The sequence below is a fragment of the Equus przewalskii genome, chromosome 3 (assembly GCF_037783145.1).
Source record: "Equus przewalskii isolate Varuska chromosome 3, EquPr2, whole genome shotgun sequence".
In the NCBI taxonomy this organism is placed as follows: domain Eukaryota; kingdom Metazoa; phylum Chordata; class Mammalia; order Perissodactyla; family Equidae; genus Equus; species Equus przewalskii.
Window position 1 is genome coordinate 55,036,488 of NC_091833.1, and position 12,082 is coordinate 55,048,569.

At 42.7% G+C, this 12,082-nt stretch overlaps 1 protein-coding gene across 6 annotated transcripts in view; it reads left to right on the plus strand.

Annotated features, from left to right (window-relative positions):
- The window catches only part of RASGEF1B (RasGEF domain family member 1B), a 701,851-nt gene that overhangs the window by 439,958 nt on the left and 249,811 nt on the right, over positions 1-12,082 (plus strand). The window lies entirely within an intron of this gene.

A 12,082-nucleotide genomic window follows, 5' to 3' on the forward strand; every position in this document is an offset into this window, starting at 1 on the left:
TCCGGCTGCTGAGAAAATGTGATGTTCATTTAAAAGATCATAGGCAGGACAAGAATATTTTAAGTTCACTTAAATTAAGATTGAAATAAAAAATCTAGAATGTTGTGTGCCCCGAATCTGATCAGTAGTCTACTCTCCTTTGAGGTTGAAGATTGTTCTTTGTGGATCTGATTTTCCCAAAGGATACAAAAAAGGGCAATTGGCTTAGCCTTTGTGAAGAGAAAATGAAAAGGAACCTCTGACCACTGTTTTTTTTTTTAAATGCCTTATTACAAGTCCTGGAAAAATGTGTGCAGCAGATCAAAACAGCCAGGTGTTTGGATAACAGCCCTCCGGGGCCAGCTGGCAGAAGTCAGCTGGTCATCAGAGTAGGTGGAAAAAAACATACTCTAAAAAATGAAGAGTTAGCCCAAAGAGGCACAGGAAAGCACCCAGTGTGGGGGAGGCTACGGATGGACCATAAATTATGTGGATGAAAAAGGATTACAGGAGTACGTTTTAGAAGGTGCCAAGGCTTAATAAAAGATCTCCTTTTATCAGCAGAGGCAAACGTCCAGCTGGAGAGTCAGTTGACCCTTTAGATGTTGGTGGGTCAGAAGACGCACACAGCGTTCAAGAGGTGGAGAAACTTACTTCAATGCAGGCTCTCATGACATTGAGCACCTCCAGCAAATGAGCCACCGAGCTCAGGGGTCTAAATTACAAGGCAGGTCTCTCTAGGTCAAATGCAGGGGATGAAAAACGACTAAAATTTAGACAAATACAATGTAATTAATGGCTGTATGGGGAAGTAATCCAAAATATATGTCTTGGGTTTTGAATTTCTCATCCAGCAAAATTATGGACTATATTTATCAGGGAGACATTCAGAGTATTGCTGTGGTCTTCCTATTCTCCACCTCGTCCACTCTCCTCTGACCCCGCTTATGTGTCCAAGCCAACAACATACTGTAGATAACAATAACCACTGACATTGCTTGGCACCTGCTGCATATAAGCACTGTTGGAAGTGTTTTACATAAATTGACTTGCTCATCCTCACAATTGCCCTCTAAGGTGACACTTTTATTATCCCTATTTTACAGATGAGGAAACTGAGTCAGAGAGAGAGGGAATAGATAAAAGAAAAAAGAGGACCTAACAATTAATGGAGTGAGAAAATGTAGTCCCACTATTGTTAAAATAAACGGCTGGTTACAGTGACTGAGAGCTGAGATGAACGGTATAAAGGGCCGATGGGAGAGATGGGCAAGAAACCAGACTAAAAGAACAACCTTTTTAAGGGGGGAAAAAAAAAGACTAGTCTTAAAAGCAGAAAGGTAAGAAATAAGCTAAAGTCTATAAAATTGGACCAATATTTACTTATTAAATGTACTTTGGAGCTAGAGGACAATCTAAATCTTGAAAATAAAACTCTTTTGGTCTATATCCTCAAGTCAGCCTAATGGTTACAAACCTTGAAGAAGCGGTGGGAATAGAAGGAAGCGAAAGAGAGTGGAGGAGACCGCAGACGAGGAGGCGCAGGGGGACACAGAATGGTGCTGTTGGCTGCGCCGGGATGGCCATCTGTCACGGTCCATAAACCCTCAGGGCTTTGGCTCCCAAACCCGAAAACTCTCACGTCTTCTGTGGGGTCTTCAGAGAGAAATTAACCAGGCTCCCACTCCCCTGGCACAGTAGTCTGTTGTTACACATATGTTCAAATTGAGACCCTGTCTTCTATGAGAAGCTGTCTTTCATTTATGCGTATGTAAGCTGGAATCAGCCAACCAACCACTAGAGGCCCAAGGCCACTCCTCGCCGTGTCTTCCTCCCTCCCTGCGCTTGCCTGTCCTCCCTGGCTTCTGTTGCTGTCTTTGAAGCAGGGGCCCTGACCCCGAGTCCTCCAGACTGAAAGGATCCATGTTCAAGGGCCCTCTCTGCCTCCTGGTTCTCAACTCCAGTCACAGCGAGAGATGCTGCTGCCAAGCACTGGGCCAGCGAAAACACAAAGACGTTTTTCAACCAGGCAAAAATATGCAAACAAACTGGTTCAAGGCAAAGCCAGTCTTAGGTGCTAAGCCAGAGCACAGGGAGAGGACTGAAGAATTCATGTGATTGCCTGCGGCTCAGAAGTAGAAATGGAGGGGATCCATTATTTTCAGTATCCTGAAAAATAAAACATGAATACTTCAAACTGTATCAAGTTGGTGTGCTGAAAATACAAGTTTAGATTAAAATCTCTCTTCTCTCGTTTCAATATATGTAAGATGCCTGATGTTGCTTATTTGGAGGCTGCCCATAGCAAATATGGAAGGGGTTCCCTTTCCTTCTAGTTTCCTCTCTGCTCTGGTGTGACTTTGGGAGTGCCCACTTCCTGGCCGCTGTACCCCTCATCTACTGTAGTAAGGAGAAGGTTCTCGCCCTGCCTATTTTTCTGTATCTCAAAGGTCACTATCTCTTTTGTGAGGAGCTACTTAATCTCCTACCATCATGTTGAGGATAGAAGATGTGTGTACACAATAAACTTTCTGAGAGGAGAGAGGGGCAGAAATACCTCTCTCCAGAGGAAATCATAGCAAACTGGGACAAGCAGAAGGGGTGTTTGTGTGTGTGTGTGTGTGTGTGCGTGTGTGTGTGTGTGCTTGCACATGCGTGCACGTCAACTTGATTACTGGCAACATCTATGTTGTCAATTTATCAGGTAAATCTTCAGGATTAACTGATTATGGGCTCCTTTTCAGGCTTACTTCCTTGTTTTCTCAATGTGTTGTTAGACATAGGGACAGCTACATTGTTTAGTCCTAAACAAATGATAGCCACATCGTTCAGTGGTTTCCAGCATTGGCTGTACGTTACCATTATCTGGGCGTGGGAGAGTCACATTCAGTTGGTCTGGCCGTGGCCTGTGCAGCAAGACTTTTAAAGGCTCCCCAGATGATTCTAATTTGCAGACAAGGCTAAGCGCCAAAGGTGTAGAGTTACTTCCTAATGAGAAACTTAGGGGGATTCCTTGGGCTACTGGGCCAGATGAAATGCCATGTTATAGTGACACTGTTAGTTAAAAGGAGGAAAAGACACAGCAAGTAAACATCTAAATGCAGGTCTTTCTGTTTACAAAACAGCAGCACCAACAGCTATGAGTCAGTAGAGGAGGCCACAGAAAACACTTGATCTCTCCCAAGTTTTATTCTTGTTGTTAATCCATTTGCACCAAGGTGTGTTATGGTCTCCCTCTCTTAAACACTGAGAGATGCTCAGGAAGCCTGAAGGCCGAAGGTACGGCTCTATTAGCAGTGCTCCCACTGGTTCTCCCAGGAGTTGAAGCAACAGAATAATCTTTACAAACAAAACCCACTGCTTTCACTGCATATCAAGAGAGACACCAAAGCCAAGTCATTTATCTGTCACCCCTGATCTCCGGGTGAACAGACTGTGAAACCAGAAAATTATGCCACTGCGGGTTTGGGAAAGGGAGTGTCAGTCAGATTCACATGTTCTTTCTGCATCTTGTACATCCAGAGAACTTTCAGGACATGATGTGATTTTAGTCCGGGAACTCCCTTTGTTATAATTCTATCAAATACTGTCAAGGATAACACGTCAGCCTTGCTGAGTGCTGCTGTGTGCCATGATGGGGGCTTTATATGGATTATCTCGGTCATCCTCACATCCTCTACAGGAAGTAGACGCTGTTCTCCTCATTTTACAGGTGAAGAAATTGGGACTTAATGTGGCCTTATGATGCGGTCATTATCTTGTGGCTAGAAAATGATAGAGCAAGGATTTAAACCTAGATCTGTGACTTCAAAATCCAAGCTTCTCTCACTGACTTACTGCTCTTGGTTTATAGACTCTGGGATAAAACAATTCAATTTTACTTGTTTTTCAGTCCCTTGATTTATCCCTTCCTAGAATCTGGACTCTAGTAATTCTTATGATGAACAATTTTTTTGTTGATTTATTAAAAAATGAGTCTTTCTCTAAGAGTTTGCCAGTGCATATGTGAACTTCAGACAACAGCTGACTTTATGTAACTGGGGATTGAGATATTTCTTTATGCAGTTTGATTAATCACAAGAAGGAAGCAACAACCATAAAAATTAAATGAAGAGTTGCTGAACGTGCTCATGTGCTGACTCATACCATTGATACTGCTATTTTGTCAACAGTGAAAACTGGATTGTATACTTTATCCTGTTCCTTTTCTGTTTTAGTGAGTGGTTGTTATAACATTTTGCTCAATCTGCCAGAGATACTTGAAGATCTTCCCAAAGCTATCATTAGCAAGTAACGCGAAATGGGGCCAGCCAGGGTTTCTCTGCCTACCAATTCGTGGGTATATTGGATGAAGATATGAAACATGGTGGTACCTGAGCTCTCCTAACGTTGACTGTATTGTGACAAAGTAACAAACAGAGAGGACAGGAGGACAGGAAATGAAGGTTTTGTTGATCTGCATTTGAATGTGTGTATGTATAGGGTCCCCATGTGCATGTCTTCTACTCACTTCTGTCCTGCACATTTAGTGTGATGCCCAGCCTCTGAGAAGTGCTGTCATTTTAGTGCATGCTGAGGGAATGGCCCGAGGTTAACTGCTGTCTGAGCGAACCCTGCTCTTCTGAGAGCCTCCATGGGATGGCTCTTCTCTGACAGGGATCTTTATCTGGCTGTTGTAAACGGGTCAGGGGTTCTTGCCCGGGGCTCTGCACTTGAACTCACAATGTCAGTGGGTGAAGGCTGTCCATGTGGATTTATGTAATCTCCAGCACCTCTAAAATCTGTTGCAACCTCTCAGAGTCTTTTGAGGCCAGAAAGCCTGGAATAAATAAATCTCAAAGATTGGTTTATTTCCTTTTAAAGCTTTTATTCCTCTGAGGTCAAGACCAAATTTTTTACCTCCCCAAATAAAGCATGTAGTGACACGTCTTTTTGTGCTGTGGGCTTCTCTGGCTCCTGGGCTCAAGGACAGAACAGAGTTAAAAAGGTTATGGGAAGAGGTGATGCTCCTCCACGCTCATTGCAGAGCAGCCCGTGTGTTGCTTTCCTTGAGCTCTGGGAAAGATGCACATGACAGAACCCTGGCGATGACCTTTGATGGGGAGACTAGGTTTTGTTTCCTTCTGATTATATTATAATTTATATAATTATGCTATAATATAAATTATAACTAAAATGAATTTGGGAAATAATGCAAAGATATGAGAGAGGCCAGAGTGGTCTGAAAGACGTTGTGGGATTCACATGGGCGCTCCATAGCACTCTCATCTTCCAGGCCTGCAGTAGGATTACGCTTCTCCACGATTCCCTTGAATGAGGTGTGGCCTTGTGACTGCTTTGGCCAACCAAGTGTGCATGGAGGGGAAGCACGTCTCTCCTGGGCAGAAGCTTTCAAGCCAGTGTGTGCTTTGTAACACTCTCCTTTCTGGCTACCATGGTGGATGGCTGCTCTATCAGCCCAGGTCCCTGATGAATCTTCTTATGGACGCACTATGGGACATGCAGAGAGAACAAGAAATAAAGTCTTTTTTTATTTGAAGCTACTGAATTTGGGGGTTGTTTGGACTGGCAGCATAGTCTGATTGATAAGGAAATCATCATGCTAAAGCTCCCATATTGAGGGGTAGTGGAAATACGACAAAGGAAATTGCTCAAGAGGAAAAGACTTGAAAATTTCTTGTTTGTTTGTTTTAACCTTAGGAACTCCTGACCAGCAAATGTAGGAAAAGATTGAAAAGATATAAAAACGTCCCGGCCAACTTCTATAAAGCCTCTGTTTTTTTAAAAAAATTGTAGTAAAATATACATAACATAAAAATTGCCATTTTAACCATTTTTATGTGTACAGTTCGGTGGCATTAAGTACATTCACATTGCTGTGCAACCATCACCATCATCCTTCTCCAGAACCTTTTCATTTCATTTCACCTGTTAAACAATAACTCCCTATTCCCCCTCTCCAACCCCTGGCAACACCATTCTACTTCCTGTTTCTATGAATATGACTACGTACTTCATATAAGTGGAATCCTATAGTGTTTGTCCTTTTGTATCTGGCTTATTTAAAACCTTTTTCTTTTTTTTGTAAAAAGATTGCATTCTAGATTTTGCTAGCCCCCCTATATCTGTCTAGCTAATTCTAAGACAGTCTTTGCTCAGAGAGAGAGATGACAAGAATCTGCCATAATCACTGACTCTGGTAGTGGGTGGAGGTGGCTTCAGGCTCTCCAGGCCAGAGGTCAGCAACCTTTCCAAACAGGAATGCCAGAGTTCCACACCCTGTGCTTCCCCTGGGTCAGGGGTCAGGGAAGGTTTCAAACCCTGAGTGACCGAGTTCTGCCTCCCGCTGATCCAGGGAGAGCAGATTGCCATATCCTACAAATTGAGGTGGAGAGACAGCTTTGATTTCTTTCATTTGTGGAGTGAAGGTTGAGCCCAATGACAGAAGGAGCTGTGACAATGGTGACAGGTCCCAAAGCCGTAGAAAATCATCCTGTGGACCATCAAAGCAGGAGTGAGGCTTTTTATCGTTCTTTTCACTTAAAGATAAATAAGTTGTCAGAAGTTGTCTGGAGAAGCTATTACCCTTTTTGGTAATTGCTTTTGTTTTTTCTAGAATTACATGTGTTAGAAGCACGTGGATAGTCTAAGGTGGACATCAGAGGGATGAGGGATGCAGTGGAGTGGGGTCAGAGGACTGCAAGTTGGAGGATGCAAGCTCAGCTGCATTGATGTGGTCTCTGAGCTCCTGTTCGGGGAGGTGGGCCAGCCTTGGAGGAGACGGTGAGCCAAAGGGGGCCATGTCTGAAATCAAGCTTCTGCATGCTCCAGTAGGTTTGAGGGCCGCATGGGCAGAGTGGTGAAATCCCCGTCTTCTGGTTATATTGATGTTTTGTTTGGAAATTAGCAGAATCGGAGGTTTATTTTTAAAAAAGGGTCTTAATAAACTTCAATAATTGCCATAAAGGCAATAAAACTGTGCCTGGTTTATGTATTTGCTCAGTAGGGATGAGCTATGTACCAGGCATTTAACTGGGTGCTGAGTACAACAGAAACATTAACACACATGGTTTCCTTCTTCTGGATCTCCCAGTCCAGAGAGCAGACAAATACTAATCAATCAGTAAGTCAGTCAATAAGCATTTATTGACCATGCATTATGCTCCAGATGCTGGGGATACACTAGGAAGCTAATCAGACACAAATCGTGTAAACAAAATGTCCAGTCGTGACTCTCATGAGGTCTAGGAAAGAGGTATTGTGGACCACGAGAGCCCATAGTCAGGTTTCAGAGAGCCTGGGAGAGTTTGTTTAGAGATCTGAGGGACAGAAGACCTTTGCCAGGTGAAAGGAGACAAAAGCGCATTCCAGGCAGAGGGGGCAGCATAAGCAAGGGCCCTGTGGGAGGGAGCTTGGTGAGCGTGAGTGTGGCTGGAGGCCATTTGTGATTGGAGTAGGGAGCGAGAGGTTGGCGGACAAGTTAAGGTTGGAGGCATAGGTAGGAGCCAGTCAGGAAAGGCATCCTCATAAAAGTGAGAGCAGTGTGACTTGTCATGTCCTTGTTACGACGTGCACGTCTTTCTTTTCTCCCTCTGCACAGTCCCATGGTGAAGAGCATGGATTCTGGAGCCAGGCTGCTGGGGTTGGATCTTCTCTCCCGCTTACAAGTTTTGTGACCATAAGCAAGTTATGTAACCTCTCTGTGCCTCAGTTTTCTTCTCTGTAACATGGCAAATATAACAGTAGCTACCTCATAAATCTGTTAGGAAAATTAAATGAATTTATATATGTAAAGTGTTTAGCACAATGCCAGGCACTAGTTATAAGTGCCCTCTAAATAAGACGTGTTTCTGTTACCCTATATGGTAGAGAGCATCACTGTTCACCAGATATTCCCCAATCAGTTTATGAAGAAGAAATGCACACTGACTTATATACAGAACATGTAATATGTAGATGCTGAACAGAAAAAACAAGCAAACTGTAAGTCACTTCAACGTCTGTTTATGGTATGAAAAATGCATTTCTCAAGTAAATCGTCTTGGAAAAGTGCTCTTTCAAAGCTGAGAGAGTTAAAATGCCTTCTACTTTGCCCAATGTGTATTTGAGATTTGGGGAAGAAAGTGTTTTCTTGATACTGATTCAGGTGATATTTGAAACTGACTAAGGCAGAATTTACCTCAACTGCTTTCGTCGTTTTCTCATTGATGCAATTGAGCAATCTTCGAGCCGGAAGCGACCTTAGAGATCAGCTAGTCGTTTGTTCTGATTTAATTGGCTGTTGATTTCTGCATGAAGTGATCACATTAGAAAAAGGAGCTGCCAGCTCAAGAATTTAATAGACAAGTAATTAATTTAACTGAGACACTTCTGTGAAAACCACAAATACCATCTGCAGTTTCTCCTTTGGAAGGTGGTCATGCATTTGTGTTGAAATTTTTTTTTTAACTATTTCTGCAAAATAAAATAATAAGCAGCCTTACTTTGTACCTATAGATTTGGTAACATTGTGACTCATCAGGCCTTGCATATGGATGGCGCTATGTTATTAAACAAACAAACTCTCATTGAAAGCTCACTATGTATGAGGCCTTGTGACGGATTCTGCTATAGGATGCCTCGTTAATCCTCGTGGTAATTACATGGAGGCTTGGGCGGGTCTCAGACCCCTTGCCCCTTGGACCCCGTCTCGCCCTTCCTCTGCTCTGCTCTGGATTGCGGGGGACTGACTCCTGCTGCTGTCTTTCCTGGCCTCTCCTGCCCACTGGTTCCCGGTTGGGTCTGGGCATTGGGAGGCTCTGGTGGAGTTGTAGGGCGGAGTGGAGAGAGAAGCCAGGGGGTTTCCTGTTCTCTCTCTGCCTCAGGCTGCATCCTCTCACTGGCTCCAGCTACTACAGGACTGGCAGGCCATGGTCCCAGCTTCTGCTTGGTGGCTCCACTCCTAGGCTGCAATGACATTGTCTCCTCCCTTGGTCTCTCCTGGCAGGGGTTGTAGAAATTCCTGCTCCTGTTCGTCTCTGGAGTACCCTACTGTCTGCTGTTTGGCTTGCAGTCTCCATAACCAGTTCCCTGCCTTAAATTCCCTCTATTAAAAATGTTTGAAGTAATTTCTGTTTTCTTGTTTAGGCCCAAACTCATAACGTTCAGTATAATTATACCTGTTTTTTCTTTTTTCTTTTTTTTTAATATATGAGGAAACTGAGGACCCTATAGGCCAGATATCACAATATTAAGCTGCCAGCTTAATCAACATCAATATCACAAGTCGACTAATTAAATCAAAGTCCTCGCACTCCTAAGCTCACGTATACTTTTTCTACTACTATGGTGCCTTCATAACTGTCTAGAAAGGGGGAATCTTTCAGTGGTAATCCACAGTTGTTATAGGGGTGATCCCTGCTGGATCACCAGCGTCATGGTGGGTTTTACCACAGTCCTGTTTTAGTTCAGTTGGATTGATGACTGACTACAGGATGAGTCTGAGGATCAGCATCTCACCTCTCTTCAGAGACACAATTATTAGGCCCTCAGGCAGCGGATCAGAAAGCCGCCCTTTGCGTGTCCACTAAAACTTGGTTCTTCGGGAAATCCTCCACAGATTGAGGGAGCGACCAGGCTCTGGCCACTTTTCCAGGCCAGGTGATCAATTCCCTTTGTTTCAGTTTGCATAGAAAATTGGGATCTTTATTCTTACCTTGAATTTACTCAGAATCAGGTTGGGAATACTTTTAAATCATTGTTAAGTCCCACACAAGATCAAAGACTTTGGACTTTACCATAATTTTAGGCTTAATTTTTAGAGTCTTTTCGTGGGGATAAATTATAGGCTAAAATGTCTGTGGTTTGAAAACACTGAAGGAATCTTAGCCTGGCATTGATTTACTTGCAAAGACTCCTCTTATGAAGAAGTTGGCATTCGAGAAAGAACAAATAAAATGTTAAACCAGCAGTAGAAAAACTGCTCTGAATTATCTCCTTCTGTTAAATAGTAAGAATAGGTGGATAGGATCAAGTAGTGGAGAGTGTTGAAGTCTGGGTTAAAGAGGTGTGTGTGTGTGTGTGTGTGTGTTGTGTGTGTGTAGGGAGGAGAGGTATAATGCAAACCAGCCAAGCCATGAGTGATGTGACTATGTGTTTAGGAAAATAGGTAAAATTGTGTTGTTGAACTTAGAGGTGGGGAAGAGGGTTTGAATGGAGGGTACCATTATAATGCTATTATAGATTGTATATGTCACATATAATATATAAGGTTACACTATATGGTAGTTAAGAAGAAAGATAACAGAGACTCGAACTACATGGCTTTGGAATAGAAACTACAGGTGGATGCATGAGATGATGTGGAGGTAGAATTGATAAGATTTGATCATTGATTGAAGTCGGAGATGAAGGAGGAGAGAAAACTTGAGAATGATTCTGACGCTTAGAGTCTTCATGACTTTATCTTTTCTTTTTTCATATAGCATCCAACCCAAATAACTTTTAATCCTGTTGTGGAATTTTCATGTTAATAAGGGTAACTGATTGATAGTCATTCTTTTCTGATGAGGAGAGAGAAATGTGCAAAGTGGCTTAGCACAGCACTGCACTTCCGTCTGAGGCAGAAAGAGAGCAACTAAGAGATTCTGAAGCGATCAGGACTGCTGACCATGTACTGAGACCAAGGGTGTAAAGTAAATGGAGCATTTTCCATTTATTCATCACATGGGGAGTGACTAAATATCCATAGGGCTTTGCAGCATTTTTAGATCTCTAGAACATCCTCATAAGGATGCACAGGGGCAGGCAAGGGATGAGGTAATTATCTACCTCACATTCTCCTGGGATCAGAAGTAAGCCTTGACGGGTGGTTCTCATACCTAGCATACCCCTCCACTCCAGTCGGGCTGGTCCATGCACTGCCCTGAGCCTTTTCTCATTTTTGTGTCCTTGCTTCTGCTGGTCCTCTCACCTGCAGGACCACCACTCAAATCCTCCCCATCCTTCAGAGCTTGAGGGCCTCCTTCTGCACGCCCCCCCAAATAATTTGTTTTCCTTTAAACTGTTACTTTGCATATTTCACATTATTATGTATTTCATTATATATTTTATTACCCTTTAATTTCTCAGATTGTGTTATTCTTGTCTTTTCAAGTAGATCGCAAGCTCCTTGAGGGAAGAACTGTCTCTTACTCTTTATCATCCTCCATAACACCTAGTACAGAATGAATACTTGTTGAATCATTGATTTAGCGTGAAAAATTTGCCCAAATCTTCTCCTAGCCACCTTGTCTGCTCAGTTACCTTATTTCTTCCTTCTTCAGCTATCGGGCTGCCACCACACATATGAATATGCAGTGCAAGTTCTGAACACTAAAATATTTTTTGCAGGCAAGAGAGTACTGTGACACAGAGCACTCCAGACACAGTGACGCAGAGGGAGGGAGAAAGAAAGAAAAGTGCATTTAGAAACACAGCTTGTTCTTTGACCTGAGAGAACTTGTTTGCTGGAAGTTACCAACAAGCAAAGCTGCTCAGAGCAGTTATCAGTCCATCTTCAGACTCTGGTATGTCTTAAAACAACAATACAGTAAGAAATGACATAAGCCAAGAAATTCTTGATGGGACCTTTGGGGGAAAAGGGTTTTCAGCTTTAAGAATGTGAGCTTCTCTATCAGCGCGAGAGATCAGCAGCTCATGTTTCAGGAACTGCTATTTATTGAGCCAGGGATGTTATGGTAACTTATATCTACGTGTTGAATTTCTCACCATAGATGTAGATGCAGGTAGTCTATATTACAGTAAAAAATGAGAAAACTGGGATCCACAGAGTTTACGTAACTGATTATCAATAAATTGCCTCCTCCAGGAAGCCTTCCCTGGACCTTCAGGAGGGTTAAGTACTGTTATATCTCTCATAGCAACCTGTGGCTATCTTTGTCATAGCATCTACTTATTATTGTATATAGTAAATATAATGACATAATAATCTGTTTTATATATATCTTTCTTCTTTATTAGATTGCAGCCTCTTTGAGGATAAAGGATGGTTTGTGAGTCCAGTGCTTTTTTCTCTCTGTTACATTTACACTGCCATTTTCAGACATGCCATAGGCTTTGGGGT